We start from the raw sequence: 15,715 nt of genomic DNA, 5'->3' as shown, positions 1-15,715 counted from the left end.
TAAAACACTTGCCATGCAAAATGTGAGGACAGAATTTGGATTCCCAGAACCCATGGTGAAGCCTGGGGGGTGGGGCAGCCCACCTATAGCTCAGAGGAAGCAAGCTGACTATCTGAAAGGGTGAGCTCAGGGTTCAGGAAGAGGGACCCTGCCTCAATACAAATGGCAAGAGAGCAACACAGGAAGACATCCCGGCTCAGTCTCTGGCTTTGTATGTACTCTTGCACAAGTGCATGTGCACCTGTGCAGACATGTATGCCATGTACATGTGAATATTCACACACTACACACACACTGTATAAACTAAGCAGAATGAAACCAATCTTCTCTTCGATTTCTTCCTACACATGCAGCCTTTTTTCTGGCCAGTCTCTCCAGGTCCTATGGCAGCCTCTGACTCCAACTTACTTTTAGGCGATTTAGGAAAGGAACACTTCCGAGACCAAAATCAGAATGCCTTCCCAGACAGCCAGCTGGTTACAGTGACAGTGTCTTACAGTTGGGGCGACTCTTTTGTTTCCATCCTGTCTCTTGAGTCTTCAGTGGAGAAGCCATGCCTCCAGGATAGGATGGGCAGGTGCTGCTATTCACACTGTACAAATGGGGAAAGTGAGTATGGGCTGGGTTGTTAGAAGTCCAAGGTCACACATTTCTCAATGACCAAGTCATAACCTATTGTAAAGCTACTGACTTCCTACTCTGTACCTCCACTGGCCTATATCTCTCTGAGATAATGAAAGCAAATGAGGCTAAAACCAAGAACAGGAAAAGAACTGCACCCATTTCTGGGGAATGAGTTGCTGTTCTGGTGTATAGGAGGAGAGGGCTGCACAGCCTACACTTCCTGCTTGTTTAGGAGACAGACCTTCCATCCTCAGAAGGAGAGTGGGCCCTGCTTAGCTACCATGGGAGCTGAATCACTGCAAGCCCGACTGTTTGATCAGAAAGAATGGCGTGGGTGGTCGTGTCCCAGACAGGAGACACTTGGCCAGATGGAGACGCGCCTGTACACTTGGATCTGCTGCAGACTTGGATCCGCTCGGCTTGTTGCCGGATCCTCGGGCTGCTCTCTTTTGATTGAATACGCTGCTGAAGGGGTGACAGCCTGGAGCCATGAGTTGTGGGAGTTCTTGGATCTCTGAAGGAGGGACATGGTTAAGGGCTGACCAAAGGCCATGGCCAGTTGTGGGTGAGAAACACAGAAGACCTTGCTTTGATAAAGAGATTTGAACAGTGACAAAAGTGGGCAAAGACGCTATTTATACAACACCCATCTGGTGAGCATTCTGGGTGCTTCCCTCCAGGCACACACTGAAACATGGCAGGTTCTCGGGCTAAGGACTCTGTCTGCCAGTGCTGAGCAGCCTAGAGGAGTACTCTGTCCAGAACTATCCCACTGTGCACAGGACCATAAGACACAGACCTCTTTTTCTTCCTCAGAGTGTCCATCATTGTCACACGGTAACACAGCCGTTCTCTGGTCTGTGCTAGATGGCTCTGTTCTCCATAACAATCTTGCTGCTAGTTGCCGTGCAATCAGTATGTACATGGGATGGTGTCCACAGAGATTAAATAACTTGCTTAAGGGGTACAGGATACACTGGCCAGCTGACCCGACCATATTCTCTGCCAGTTTTACACAGGTGATGGTTGTTGCACTTCTGAGCTCACAGCCCAGGCATACTTACACTGTGCCTCACACTCTGCCCCTGACTCACTGTCTGTTCCTGAAGGGGGAAAAAGAAATCCTAAAATTCATCTTCCTAGAGAGCCAAGAAGACTGCTGCTCTCATTGGCCTACATCACGATGCTATATGGCTTCAGTTCCCTGGAATTTGCAGGCAAATGTTACCCTCTTGTCTTTGGCAAAGCTAGCAGCACATGCCATATTCACAGTACCCGACTAAAGTGCTGAGAAACGGGGCCTCCTACTCCTCTTGCCACCTCCAACTTCCTCTACTCTCTCTCTCTGTCTGTCTGTTCTTCCTCTGAGCACATCCGGGCCTGGCCAAGAGTTCCTCATCTACAGCCAAAGGAACAGCACTTCTGGCTTCTCTGTGCTTTTTTGGAAGTCCTGTGGGAGTCTGCCGGGGTGTGGTGGAAACATCTACTAAAGCGTTGTCTGTCAAGGTTAGCCTCGCACTCTGGGAGTGATAGGAAGAAAGCAAGGCCAATACAAGATCTCAGAACCCTTGGAGAGTCTTTCTACATGTTAATGATAGTGAATATTAGAGATCTCAGGCCTAGCCAAAGCTGGAGGAATCCCAGGAAAATCAGCACAATTAACTTTCCTGTGAGCTGACAGCAAGGAAAGTCAGGAATAAACATGGAGAGGGGAGACAGGAGTAGAAGTGTCCTTCATTTATTGCCTTCATAGAGGGGTGAGTCTCTCCCTGGGGCAGCGCTCTGGACTAGAGAGAACTAGTGCAGACTTGTCATGGAACAGTCTGTGACTCTTGGCAAATTGTTTCTCTCTCTGGGCTTAAAAAAAAAATTCCTTGACCTTCTAAATTTCTACCCAGCCCTGTTGTGATAGCCAATTTTAACTGTCAAATTGATTGGATTGAGAAATGCCAAGTACACTAAAAGATACACCTTTGGGTGTGTCTGTGAAGATATTTCCAGAAATAGTTGGCTGATGAGGGAAGACCCTTCCCTCCCCACATTAAGAGTATGGGCAGTGTCGTGTGCGTGGTCTGTGACTGAATGAATAGAGGAGAGGAAAAAAGAGATGAGTGTTAGCAGTCCCTCAGCTTGTGTCTAACCCATCAGGATTCAGTCCCATCAGGAGAAGCCCAGTTCCCCATCATGAGCAGACGTGACCTCTTTAATTATGAACCTAAAGAATCTTTCTTCCATTTCACAGTTTCTGTCGGGAGTTTTGTCTCAACAAAGAGAAGAGAAGCTAATACTGTAGAGAGACTCTCTCTCTACAGTCCGGAGCATCTTCCCTCACTAACACTACTTAAAAACAACAGGACCCAGTGGGCAGCTCTGCGGCCTAAGGCAGCAGAGTCCCTCTGTGGGCAGGCTCCCTCCGTGCTTCCAGTCTGGTTCTGTACTCAGAAGTCTCCTAAGCTCTCATTCCACCACGAGGTCCTCTGCTTTCTCAGGACAAGGCTGTGGATTAAGAAGGTCACTGGCCAACTTGAACCATCAGCAGGGATGAGTGGGTTAGTGGCGTGAGTAGAAGGTTATGCAAAAGAAGAAGCCAAGGAAAAGGAGAGTTATGTGAGGAGGGAGAAGATAAATTGCAGAGCTGTGTGTGGAGAGTCTGCAGTCAAGTCTCGAAGCAAGACCAGCCTGCATCATGCAGGGGGATTCCATTATTTAGTGGAGTGTGGTAGACTAAGGTAGGAAATACTGTCAGGGGAGAGAGTTCTAGTTCTGGATCTACCAATAGTTGGTACACACCTTCCCCCTTTCTGACTCTCTACAAAATGAGGGACAGACAAGGTCTTTGCAACGTCATCTTGAACAGTGGTGTTTTGTTTATTTCTGCTGGTACCCTGCAGAAAAACACCACTTAGTATGCTTAAGTTGGTTGAAAAGAGAATTACAGAAGGAAAGAAACAATGAATGAAAGAAGGAAGGGAAGAAGGGAAGAAGACAGGGAGGGAGAGAGAGAGGGAGGGAGGGAAGGAGGGAAGGAGGGAGGAAAGGAAGGAGGGAGGAAAGGAAGGAGGAAGGAATCAATAGTTTGCAATGAATAGCATAGGGAGGCTGAATATGTTAAGACGACAGAAAGAAAAACAAGACCAAGACATGGGACAAGAAAGAAGCAGGAAACCAGAAAGAGAAAACTGTGCTTAGAGGAGGATGCCTTTCTAGGCAGCTGCCACCCCTGGCACAAGCACTTGTTCCCAGAGTGATGTGGTGTGGTGACTTCCTGTGTGGAGGAGCTGCTGTGAGTGGAGCTGCTCACAAACCCTGGCTAACTTTCAGCCAGTCGCTGAGTCTCTGTAGAACACAAGAAGTGGAATAATTAATGCTAGTGCTCTTGCCAGTGGTGGACCTGAGGAAACCGGTCAGGGAGCCTAGGGTCTGACTGCTGCGGGACCCATGCATCCCCACATCTCGGCAACATGGAGGTGGCAAGGGAACAGTCTGGAAGTGAGTTCCCTACGAGCGGATCTCAGAAAACAAAACAAAACAAACAAACAAACAAAAACAACAACAAAGCCCAAAGAGATCAAACAAAGCCAGGAGAGGGGGGTAGGGAGATCATCTTGAGTTGGACAATAGAGAGCAAAGCTCAGAGTCATCATCAGCTGAATACCAGCTTTTCTACTGAGTTGCAGAATCACAAGAACTCAATGCCCCATGTTGCTTCTTTGCACTGAGCGCAGAAGTTAACTTTTCTGATCCTCAGTCTTTCCACCCGTACACGGGAACAATGGTTTCAATCTTGCGGAGGCAGAAGGAGAATGAAAGGCTTGTCCTGTAGCTGTTACTCGGGCTGTGCTCCCTGACCAGCAGATTCTCAGTGACTGCTGCTGCAATGGACTGAAACGCAGCATACATTCCTAGGCTAGCACTGTTATATTTATTTAATAAAAAGTATAGGCTAGGGGAATAGCTCAGTTGGAAAGGCATTCTGAAGGACCTGAAAGGGATGCCCAGAGGCCACACGAAATAAGCCCAGGATGGTGGCATGCTCCTAGAATCCCACTGCTGGGAGACAGAGTCATGTGTTGAGCCTTACAGCCAACCTGGACTACTTGGCAAATTCTAGGCCAATGAGAGCACCTGTCTCTTTGACAAGGTAGGTGGTGCCTGATGACAATCAAGGTTGTCTTCTAGCCTTTACACACATGTCTGTGCACACATGTGAACACAAACACACACATATTCAACCTTTATGTGCCAAACAGCCAGGAAGAAGCAAAACAAGCAGGGAGGGGCCATGGCACTGACACTTTTGCCAAGGGCAGCAAAGTTCCCCTGCCCCTATTATATTTTCTATTGACTTCTGGTCACTCAGCCTTGATGTCAGCTCAGCTGTGCAAAGCTCCTTCCTCTAGAGCAGTGGTTCTCAACCTGTGGGGCATGATTCCCTTGGGCTCCCATATCAGATATGTACATGACAATTCCCAACAGTAGCAAAATTACAGTTATGAAGTGGGAACAAGAATAAGTTGGCAACTGAGAGTCACTGCAACATATAGAACTGTATTAGAGGACACAGCCTTAGAACCGTTGAAAGTCACTACTCTAGAGAGATGCTTGTAGGGGCACTATGGCACCCCTGGCACTGTCATGTATAGCTTTCTCCAAAACCTTCAAGCTTATGCCTTATCGTCTTAAAGTGCAGTTTTTACTCTCTTCTGCACAACTTCTGTTTCCTCCCTCAAACTTGGAAAAGTATTTTTGTATTCTTCTATTTCCTGCTTTTTTTTTTTTTTTTTTTTACCAAGTTTTCTAAGGAGAATCAGCTGTTCATACCATCTGGTCATAGTCTTACAATTTAAAGCAGAATGTTTGGTGATACGAAATGGGATACTTTTCACTTCAGGTACACAGCCGCAGATGAAGAAGTCCCAACTCCTTCGTTCATCTTGCTGAGTTAAGTTGGTGCCGAGTAAAGGGCAGTTGATTGCAAGGCTTAGCTTGGGACAGTCGACCCAGATGTAAACATAGCTGGAGCTACCCAGGCAGACACAGTGCAGCAGACTGGGAGTGAGGTGGGCCAGACTTCTAATTCCACCTCCACTACTAACTTGCTGGGCAGTGGTTGAATAATTGCATAATTTTATGTATGTGTATACATACACTATATATATATATATATATATATATATATATATATATATATATATATATATATATATGACAGATACATGACAATGCCAGGGGTAACTTAGGTTGTATTATTTTAAGTTACAGAAAAACAATTCTGGATAAAGTACAGCATTGCTATTCTTTGCTCTGGGTACCACATTATTACTGTCTTAAGCAGAAAACAGTTACATTGTTCTCTGGTGGTCTCCAAACCAAGAACTCCAAACTTAGGTTTGAAGGGAAGGCTGTGTCTTACTCCCTGGTGTTGTGATTTGGATGTGAAATGTCCCCTACAGAATCAGACATTCCAACACATTGTCCCCCCTGTATGTGATGTTGTTTTTGGAAGACTGTAGAACCTTTTAGACACAGAGCTTAAGGTTGTAGAGGTAGAGCTAGGTGTTTATGCCCTAGACTTGGGTTTAGCCTGAGATCTCTGCTTTCTGGTCCACCAAGATATGATAAAGGTTCACACATCTGCTTCCATAGGCCGGAGGTAAATTCACCACCCATGCTTTGGTAGCCATGGTAGATGCTACTCTCTAGTCTACAAGCCAGCGAGTCCTTTCTGTGACTCACAATTACATTATGAAGAGAGGTTGAATAATTTACTTGGATAGCCTGAATGTGAAGAACTTTTCAAGAGTTAGCAGCTAAAGAGATTTGCAGGGTAAGCAACTAGAGGAAGGACCTGGGGATGCTGAATCTGGCAGTGGCTCTGCACGGCAAAGTCTGTGAGCCTCTTCTGAAGAGGGAGAGCACACCACCAACTATTTGTGGACAAGTATTCATGGAAGAGGAAGAGGGAGATGCCTACAAGACTTCAAGTGTCATGTGGGCTTTGTAGGCAACTAAAGTGATAGACCATTGGGAGGGGGATGATCCGCTGATTATGAATAACAGGCATTTTATTTTTCAATTTTCCAAGAGGCTCTGGTCTGACTTCTGAGTGGAAAAGATTTGTAGGGGTCAGGAGAAAACAGAAAGATGTTTAGGGAGTGAAGCAGAAAAATAGATTAGGGATGACACGCTTCGGCGAGCTCCAAAGAGATTGAAGAGTAGGAACCTTCCAGTTGTATTTCAAAGAGGCCACATAGAAAAAGTAGCAACATCCATATGAGGACAACATCCTTCTAACAATATCAGTGGAGAAAATTTAAAAGTTGGAAATGACAGCTAAAGGGTGGCCCGAAGGAGCAGAAGCAAGGAAGAGCAGACAGAGTAGGCCCTGAAGGGGGAAAAGGAGTGAGTGACAGTGTCAAAAGACACTGAGTGATCTAATCCAGTCAGAATGGGAAGGAAGGGCCTGGATGAAGTAGTGGGTATGAAGATTGAGGGATGTTTCCTCCTGGGTGAGTGTGCACTGCACAAGGGGAGTAAGTGTGAGGACCAAGAGGAAGCAGGTGGCTGGGGGACAGCTCAGCCTACACAGTGATACCTGAGATCTACCCTCACATAGGAAGAAAATTCAGGCCTTGTAATATTCACCTGTAATCACAGCACTAGTGGGTCCCGGGCTCACAGGGTCTCAGCTTAGAATTCTTAGCTTCAGTCTAGTGAACGACTGCCTCAAAAGAAGGAAGAGGACACAGACAGACAAACAGAAAGAGACAGACAGGCAGACAGACAGACAGACACACACACACACACACACACACACACACACACATACACGGTTGGGGGAGTGGGGGAGTGGCAGACCAGTGTACTAAGGAGAAGAGACTTCATGTCTGATCAGAAGGACTGCAGATGTTGCCACCTGGAAAATCCCCAAAGAGCTTCTGTGGGTAGACTGACTGAATGGATGGATGGATGTCTCCTCTCTGGAGAGCTCAGACTCAGGTCCTTCCTGGAACCCTTCACTGCCACTAAGGTCTTGGCTTCCCTCCCCTGCCCTCCTTTGTCAGCAGCCCCTATTGTTTGAAGTAACTGCTCAGAGCTGGGTGTTGGAACAAAGCTCATTGAGAAAATGTTTGCTTTTAAGTGTTGGTGAAATGGGAGTGCCACACAGTGAACTCCCAGCATCCTAATGAGTTACTGGCTCCTGAGATTATGTTAAAAGTGTGTAATGGAGGAATCTGGGCTTGAGTGATTTATGGCCAGTGTACTCAGAGACAGCATCAGACTCCCCTAGGGACATGCACAGCTCAGCCATCTCCAGGTTGAGGCCTGTCCTTTGCAAATTTGCTTGTAAGGTTTCTTCAATTATTAAATGTAAGTGTTATCCGTGCTGGACCAATCTCACTCAACACACATTTTATCAAATACTCTCAATTATTATATTATATTTAGCTTTCCTGGAGGGAGGTTTGGGAGGCAACACTAGGAAGCCAAACAGGAGGAGTTCATCAGGAAAGAACTCCAATATTATCCCCCTGGGACTCAGGGCTCATTCCTACAGGAGATTCCATCTTTGAAATGTCTCTGCAAAACTCCCTCCCACCCTATTTGAAATTTCACAGCTGTGAGACAGAGAGACTTTGAAGGGCAGAAAGACAAGAGTAGTGTTTTTTTTTTCTTCTTCTTTCATGGTCATATTTAACAATTAGTTCCCAAGTGGTATTAATAAACATTTGAACATCAAAAAGTTAACTTGACATTTCTATATCTTTCCCATTGTCTCTCCATTTTTGTCTTAACAAAATGCTTTGGCCTTTATTATTTCTATATTGTGCTCATCATTCAAATAGGTTTCTAGAAAATATATGTATATTTGTTTAAGTGTCTAAGAGTGCTCCAGAGGTAGTGGAGTGTTTCTGTTATTTTAGGGCAGGTTTGTAAGCATCACAGTACAGAAATAGGATTTAAATTCTAAAGTGAGTATATGGGGCATAAAAAGTAAACATGCTGTGAATACTAGCTTAAAATTGTTTATTTGAATCCCATGTTTGTGTTTTTGAATGCCAACCATTCTGCCTCTGTTTTCTGATATGAAAAATGATCTTATTTAACAATACTTTTATGCAAAGACCGTTGAGGGCTCAAATTAAATGATACATTGCATGTTGATGTTCTAATTATTATTAATTTCATAATGTTACATTAAGGTATTTTTTGGCTGTTGTTATTACCAAACTATTCAAGAAAACAACATGAAGAAAACAATTCTTTATGCTACTGCGCAGTTTCAGAGATAATAGCCCATTGTGGCAAAGGGACACAGTGAACATTGCTGCTTTCCCCATGGAAACTAAGCAGAAGGAAAAGAACAGGAAGAGGACAGGGCAAGATAAAGTACCTAAGTTCATGCCCCCAATGACACGCCTTCTCCAAAGAGGTCCCCACCTCCTACCTTTTACTACCTCTTAATGATTCTACCAAACACTGAACCCATCAAGAGATCAACACATTCATGAGCTCCTCTGAGATCATGTCATTTGGAAATTGCGCTAAAGATAGACATCCCCTAAGTATTTCTTAATCAGGTCAAATTGAAAATGAAGAGTGACTATCACAGATAATATATTCATAGTAACAAGAAAGAAAAGGGTGTCGGGCATGTTGTTGGAAGCTATAGGGTCCAAGGAGCAACAACACATAAGGCTAGCAGTTTGTTTAAATGTGCTAGAAAGTCAGTAACTTAAGGCTGGAAAACACACAAACACAGAATAGGGAGACAAAGGAAGACTTTGTGAGTGCCCAGAGACTTGATGATCCGTTGTTTCAAAGTCAACAACTCCATGGGAGAGTGGATTAATCCTGGATGCGAATCTTGTCTCTTTGCCTGCAGCTGACATTGGGATCTCTGCTGGGGAGGCTCCTTTTGGATGACATACTATGGAATCATGGATTATAATGACCTTGACTCTTTGTGACAATGGCATCTGGTACAGTGGAGAAAGGACAATCAAAGCTTGAGTTACAATAGCTCATTTTCTACTAGCCCTATAGTTAAGCACAGACACATTGGAGGTACTCAGGCCATCATGTTCCACCTGAGTAAAATGGACATAGATGAAGCAATGTTTTTCTTGATCTCCTGAAGGATGCCAACTTTAAAGTCCTCACACTTGCCCTATAACTTCAGAATTTGATGCTGAGAAGAACAGCAAAGAAATAGTAAGGCTTGAACCAAGGCGGCTTGTGACTGAATTCTTCCTCTACCCAAGATGCCTCAATTCTAGGAGTTTTTCCCCTCTCTGAAGCTTTGCTTCCTTGTACATTATAACATGCTGGGCAATCCTTGATTTATAAGATTGGCCAAGGGACTGCATTAGGAATCAAATTACATGTCTAAAATTGTAAAAGACAAAAAGCAAACAAAAAATCAGAGGGAGCATCTTGTTCAAGATGACTAGTGGAGACCCATGGGTTCTAGGACCATGTTCGTTCCCTGGATTAATTTCTCTTATTGATTTTTTCAGAAATTGGGACCTGAAAGCTAGGAGATATGGTGGGCAAAACAAACTCTAGGAAGTCACAGACTCCCTATGCTTGAAACATATTATCGTCCTCAAGAGAACATTTCACTGTCTCCCAATGGCTTTCTCAATAAAGACCTTCTCAACACTCATGCTGGTAACTTCAGGCTTACCATAGGTCCATAACACCCTCCATTGCCATAGGTCCATAACACCCTCCATTGTATGCTACTTGCATCCCTGTCTCCTTGCAGTCTGCAGCTGCCGCATGCCATTTCTGTATCCAGCTTACCATATTCTGTCTCTACTTACAATGACTTTCTGATCTTGGAACAAAAACTCATCCTTTATATCTGATCTGATTTATGCCACAGTGAAGCCAAGCTTGACAGGGTGAGAGAGTTTTCCAGCATGAACCTGTTATTGCCCTTGGCCCGGCGTTAACTATTATTACTTTACTGGGCTGGGAGCTTTCCCACATAGCAAGGTTAGTATGCTTCATCTCTGCCTTTCCCTGCCCTAATACCTAGCATGAAAAATATCTGTTGAATAGATAAATGATTGAATGGCTTGGTTGTGAGCCCAGAATATGGCATTTCTCTGTGTGTGATTCCCAGACCACCTGCATCAGTATATCCTTGGGGGGCCCTGTTAAAACTGGGCTGCTCTGGGCCTCATCCAAAGTCTCCAGCTTTTCTTGGTCCAAGCCTGATATCTGCATTACTAATGAGCCTCCCAGATGATTAGTTATTCTGATGGTGAATAAGTACTGTAGCAGCTAGAAGCATCAAAAGACTAAGGAGAAGAATATTTTCAGGCAAGAGAGTTTAGAGCCTGATGGGAGGATATAGCAAAGTAGCAAAGTGGAGGAGCCAGATCCAATCCCAGCCGAACTTCATGAGCGACAATGACAAAGGGTAATAAGTAACTATGAAATATCAGTTTCTTTTCTTATTGCTATGATTCAGTGCCCTGACCAAAGCAGCTTCAGGAGAATGGGCTGCATTCATTAACAATTTCAGATCACAGTCCATCATTTCAGGGAAGTCAAGACATCAGGAACTCGAAGCAGCTACATAGTTATAGTCAAGAGCAAACAATGAGTGAAAGCCAAAAACAAAAACAAACAAACAAAACAAAACAAAACAAAACAAAAAAAAAACCCAATGAGTGAAAGCATGCCTGTTTGCCATTACCTGGCTTTCACCATTCCTACAATTCAGGAGCCCTGCTTAGGGAACAGTGCCACCCACAGTGGGCCGGTCTTTTCATCTCAAGGTAACCAAGGTAATCCCCTGCAGGTATGTTCACAGGCCAACTAGATCTAGACAGTTCCTCATTGAGACCCCTTTCCCAGGTGATTACAGAGTCTATGAAGTTGATAATTAAAATTAACTCACCACACATAACAAGGATGGCACATTGTCTAGAAAGACTTAAGCTTGTTAGTGGTTTTCCTTTTATGAAGTAATAATAACATACAGACACTTTCAGCAGGCTCTCCACCCCAAACTATGAGCTGGAATCTCTGCGTGTGACAGCTATGTGGTATGCAGTAAATGTATACTTCCTGTGACAGTATATTGAGCCTGGAGTGTACAGCTGTGGCTAGAAAGGCTCTCTATTGAGTTCGTAGGGTCTGATTATCTTTGATGGGAGCTCTGGGGACCTGAACTCAGGTCCTTTTGCTGTCACTGTGAATAGTCTTACAAATTCCCAGCCTGGTAAGGCTAGGATTTTAAAAGCTAAAGAGTTGGAATAAATACACAAAACATTTATAGGTGAACATCCGAGGGAGCAATAGCATACAACACAGTAAGCATATTTGGGGTGATGATATTTTCCCTGACCACCTTTACAGAGTTCCTAGTGACTGAATCAAATAGCCTATGTGAGATTGTGTTTGATCAGACATAACTCTGTGAGAAGAAAAGCAGAGCACTTAGAACCCTGCAGATCTGGGGTCTGGCATTATTTCCCTTTGGTTCTTACTTACCCTGGGCCTTAAAGGCTTCATGCCTTCCACTGTGAAGTGGTAGGTGCTATTTCAATCGTAGTACCCTCTTTATTAGGTTTCTGATCCCTGTAATCAACTATGTTCTGAAAGCATTAAATAGACAACTCCAGAAATAAACAGTTCATAAGTTTCAAATGACATTTCTTACAGCATATTGTTAGATAGGTTTCATTTGATCAATGTTCCTCACATCTTACTGTGAATGGTTTAGAAATTGTATTTGACATAGGTATGTAAGTCTAGGAAAATACATAATTTGTGTAGATCTTAGTGGTAGCCACAGCCTCAGGCATCCACTGAGATCTAGATTGTGTAGAGAATTCTGTATGCAGTTATTTTGGGAATTTATATTTCAGGACAGATAGATTCTAGGTGCCTTAGATATATTATTACCAAATAAATAATTTGTTTGGTAAGGGAGTTGAGATTTGAAGAGAGCCCAAACTTTCTCCTAGCTGTTAGTAAGGTTTGCCTCAGCTATGGCCTTGGCACCTGGTAAGATCTTGAACTCAAATACCTTCCTTGTCTACAGTTAATGGAATTGTAACATTTGAAACAAAACGTTCAGAGTGTCTCAGACCACCTTCAAAACCCTTTTTGGCTACCACAGTGAATCAGCCAGCTTTTTTTTTTCCCTCCTCCCAGATCCTCCTCATCTGGAAACATTGAACAAGGCTGTCTCTGGGCACAGGTGACTGACATGATAGGAAGATCCAGCTGCTGCAAGGTTGACCTCGAAAGTGACCAGGATCAAAGTGGATTCAGGCTTTGTAGATCAAAGGCATTGCCTCCCCCGTAGATGAACCCAGAGAGTCAATGTCAGGGCTGCTGGCAAGCCCAGGCTGCAGGAACATCATGGTCCCATCAGGCCACGCTGTTAATTAGGCAGCCAAGTGTCTCAACTAAGGCTTCTGGGTGGTCTGCATGTGCCACTCCAATTGCTCATCATTACTGGAGCTCTAGGGGATGTCCCTAGGCTTGAAAAATGGTTGTCAGGCACAGGGAGAGAGGAAGGTTGCCGCTATTCAGCCGGAGCAGTCAGCTCGCAGTTTGTGGCCATTAGGCCATGGAGTCAGCTATCTTAGGGGCCTGCTTTAAATTAACTGTTGCCTTTGTAATCCAACATTAAAGAAGAGGTGCTGGAGGGGGGTGTCTGGGAAGATAGCTCTTCTAGTAAAGTGCCTGCCACTCAATCATGGGTAGCAAAAGCTGGGTATAGCAGTGTACATGTGTAAACCCAGCCCTTGGGGTTGGGGCAGAGACAAGAGGATTCCTGGAATTCATTGGTTAGAAAGATAGTTGAATTGATAGGCTCCAGGTTCAATGAGAGATCCTATCTCAAAAAATAATGTAGAGAACACTCTAAGAAGCCAGAGGATGGACTGCAACTGTCCACACCCATGCATACCCATAGGCACTAGTGCACACACCCATACTAACAAGTACATCAAACACACACACACACACACACACACCCCTCAGATTCCTCAAACTCCTTTGAATTCACAATGGAGGTTTGCTAACCTTAGTAGAAAATAGATGTTTAAAGGGTCCACCTCATGAGAACTATAGCATAATGACTTCCATAGAGATCCAGAATATACAATGATTAAACTTGAAATTCTTGAGAACTTGAAAACTGCCAGCACTTGACATATGCCACTATAACCTTCACTATGGTCACTCCCATTTTCTTGCTAATAAAACCAACGCTCAGAAAGATGAAATGCCATGCACAAAGACACTGTAGCTCAGAAGTGGAGGAATTAGGGACTTAAAGAGCCTCTCAGATGACAATTTGCATTCATGTTTCTAAGTTAGGAATACATGACCAACAGACCCATCTCCTCTGCAGAAAAACAATTAAAGTTTATTTTTGTTAGCATTTTCTGGGGGAGGAAGTGCTGCTTCTGACCAAATTCTACTGATAGGGAGTGACTGGGCTTGTTCTTGTGTGTCTGGTCAGCTGCTGAGTTGGCTCAGCATTTACCATGTGTGATCTTCTCTATCTCCAGCTGAGCTTGTTTCATAGGGGCAGCAGAGGCATGGCAGACTCATGAGAAGCCAGGCCTGGGTTTGGAGCCTTCATGCTATCACATCAAGCTCATTCTTTCACCAGAGATAAGGTGCATTGTCAAGAGAAGAGAAAGATTATAATTATAGATGGGAACACCTCTCAACCCACATGGCAAAGTGTCACTTAGCTGTATAGGGGCCAGTGGCTTGGGCCTTTGATAGAGTCATTTGACATGAAGTTACAACCTTTATGCTATGTTGGTAATATAAAATGCTCAGAAATGTATACATTTTAAAATAATTTTAGTAAAGAGATAAGAATGTCAACATCACCTTTCTCTCAGTTTAAGTAGCACATACACTTAAATTCAAAGATGGATACCACAATTCCCACTTCATCCATTCAAACCTGATGACAAATGGAAGAAAATGAGGTATCTGATTTTTATGCTGTGGAGCCTTGCAATTCAGAATGAGACTTGAAGCTCATAGGAGCATTGTCACGGCTCATGGTCACTGGTTTGAAGAGAAAATGCAAGATTGAGATAACTTAGTAGATGAGGTGACTTTGAGAATCAACAGAAGAAGCTGTTGGTGTTGGCACATGTGTAGACTGGTAGGTCCTTGGAACTCATTGGCTAGTCAGCCTAGCGAAACTGGTGAGCCCAGGTTTCTGTCAGAGACCTTATCTCTAAAAACAAGGTGACCAGCACCTGATATATTAATACCTGGGGTTGACTTTTGGTCTCCACGTGCACTCAAAAACACATGTATATGCACCTGAAAATACATTCCACCTACCCAGGCTCACACACACACACACACACACACACACACACACACAAAGCCAAACAATATAACTTTCTCATGTAAAGTAAAGAAAAAGAGGCCACATAATTTCTCTGGCCTTTGTCTCTCCTCCAGTCTTACCTTCTATTATGTCTATTGTCCAGCCAAGTCTTTTTCCCCCAGCCCCAATGAATGATTGGTTTTTCTCCAATACTTCTCTGCCTCGCAATCTCATTTCCTTTGTGCATGGGGAGACATTTTTATTTCCTTTCTTGATTTCGTATTGGCCTTTAAATTCAAGGGGCCCATTGATGGCCATACAATCTGAAGCTAAGCTTCCCTACCTATCTCAGTGCTCTGCCGAGCCTTTGGCTTGTCTGAGCCCCTCTCTTGGTTACTGGGAGCCACCACCGCTCCCTGCGCCACCCCACATGGATAGCTTCCTGCTCTGTTTCTAGCTCCTTCTACAAGCATCATAGGCAGACTATGTGTTGTTGTCAAATAAAGAGTACCTGCTTTGAATGTCATTCTTCAAGAAAGAAACTTTTGTGGTTTATAATTTCATAATTTTGCATGATTATTTTTACAATTAAACTCACATTTTCTTTAAGTATTCCTTCACAGAATAGTTTAAAGGACCTTCTTGGCAGTCACCCTTATTGAGTTGGCTGGAAAAACAACAGCAAATAGAATGGAGACTCCTCACTTAAGGAAACAAATCCTCCAGCTGTGTAAGACAAGCCCTGTCACT

The sequence above is a fragment of the Acomys russatus genome, chromosome 1 (assembly GCF_903995435.1).
Source record: "Acomys russatus chromosome 1, mAcoRus1.1, whole genome shotgun sequence".
NCBI classification, from domain to species: domain Eukaryota; kingdom Metazoa; phylum Chordata; class Mammalia; order Rodentia; family Muridae; genus Acomys; species Acomys russatus.
The sequence above is the reverse complement of the archived record's forward strand: the minus strand, read 5'-3'. Positions refer to the sequence as shown.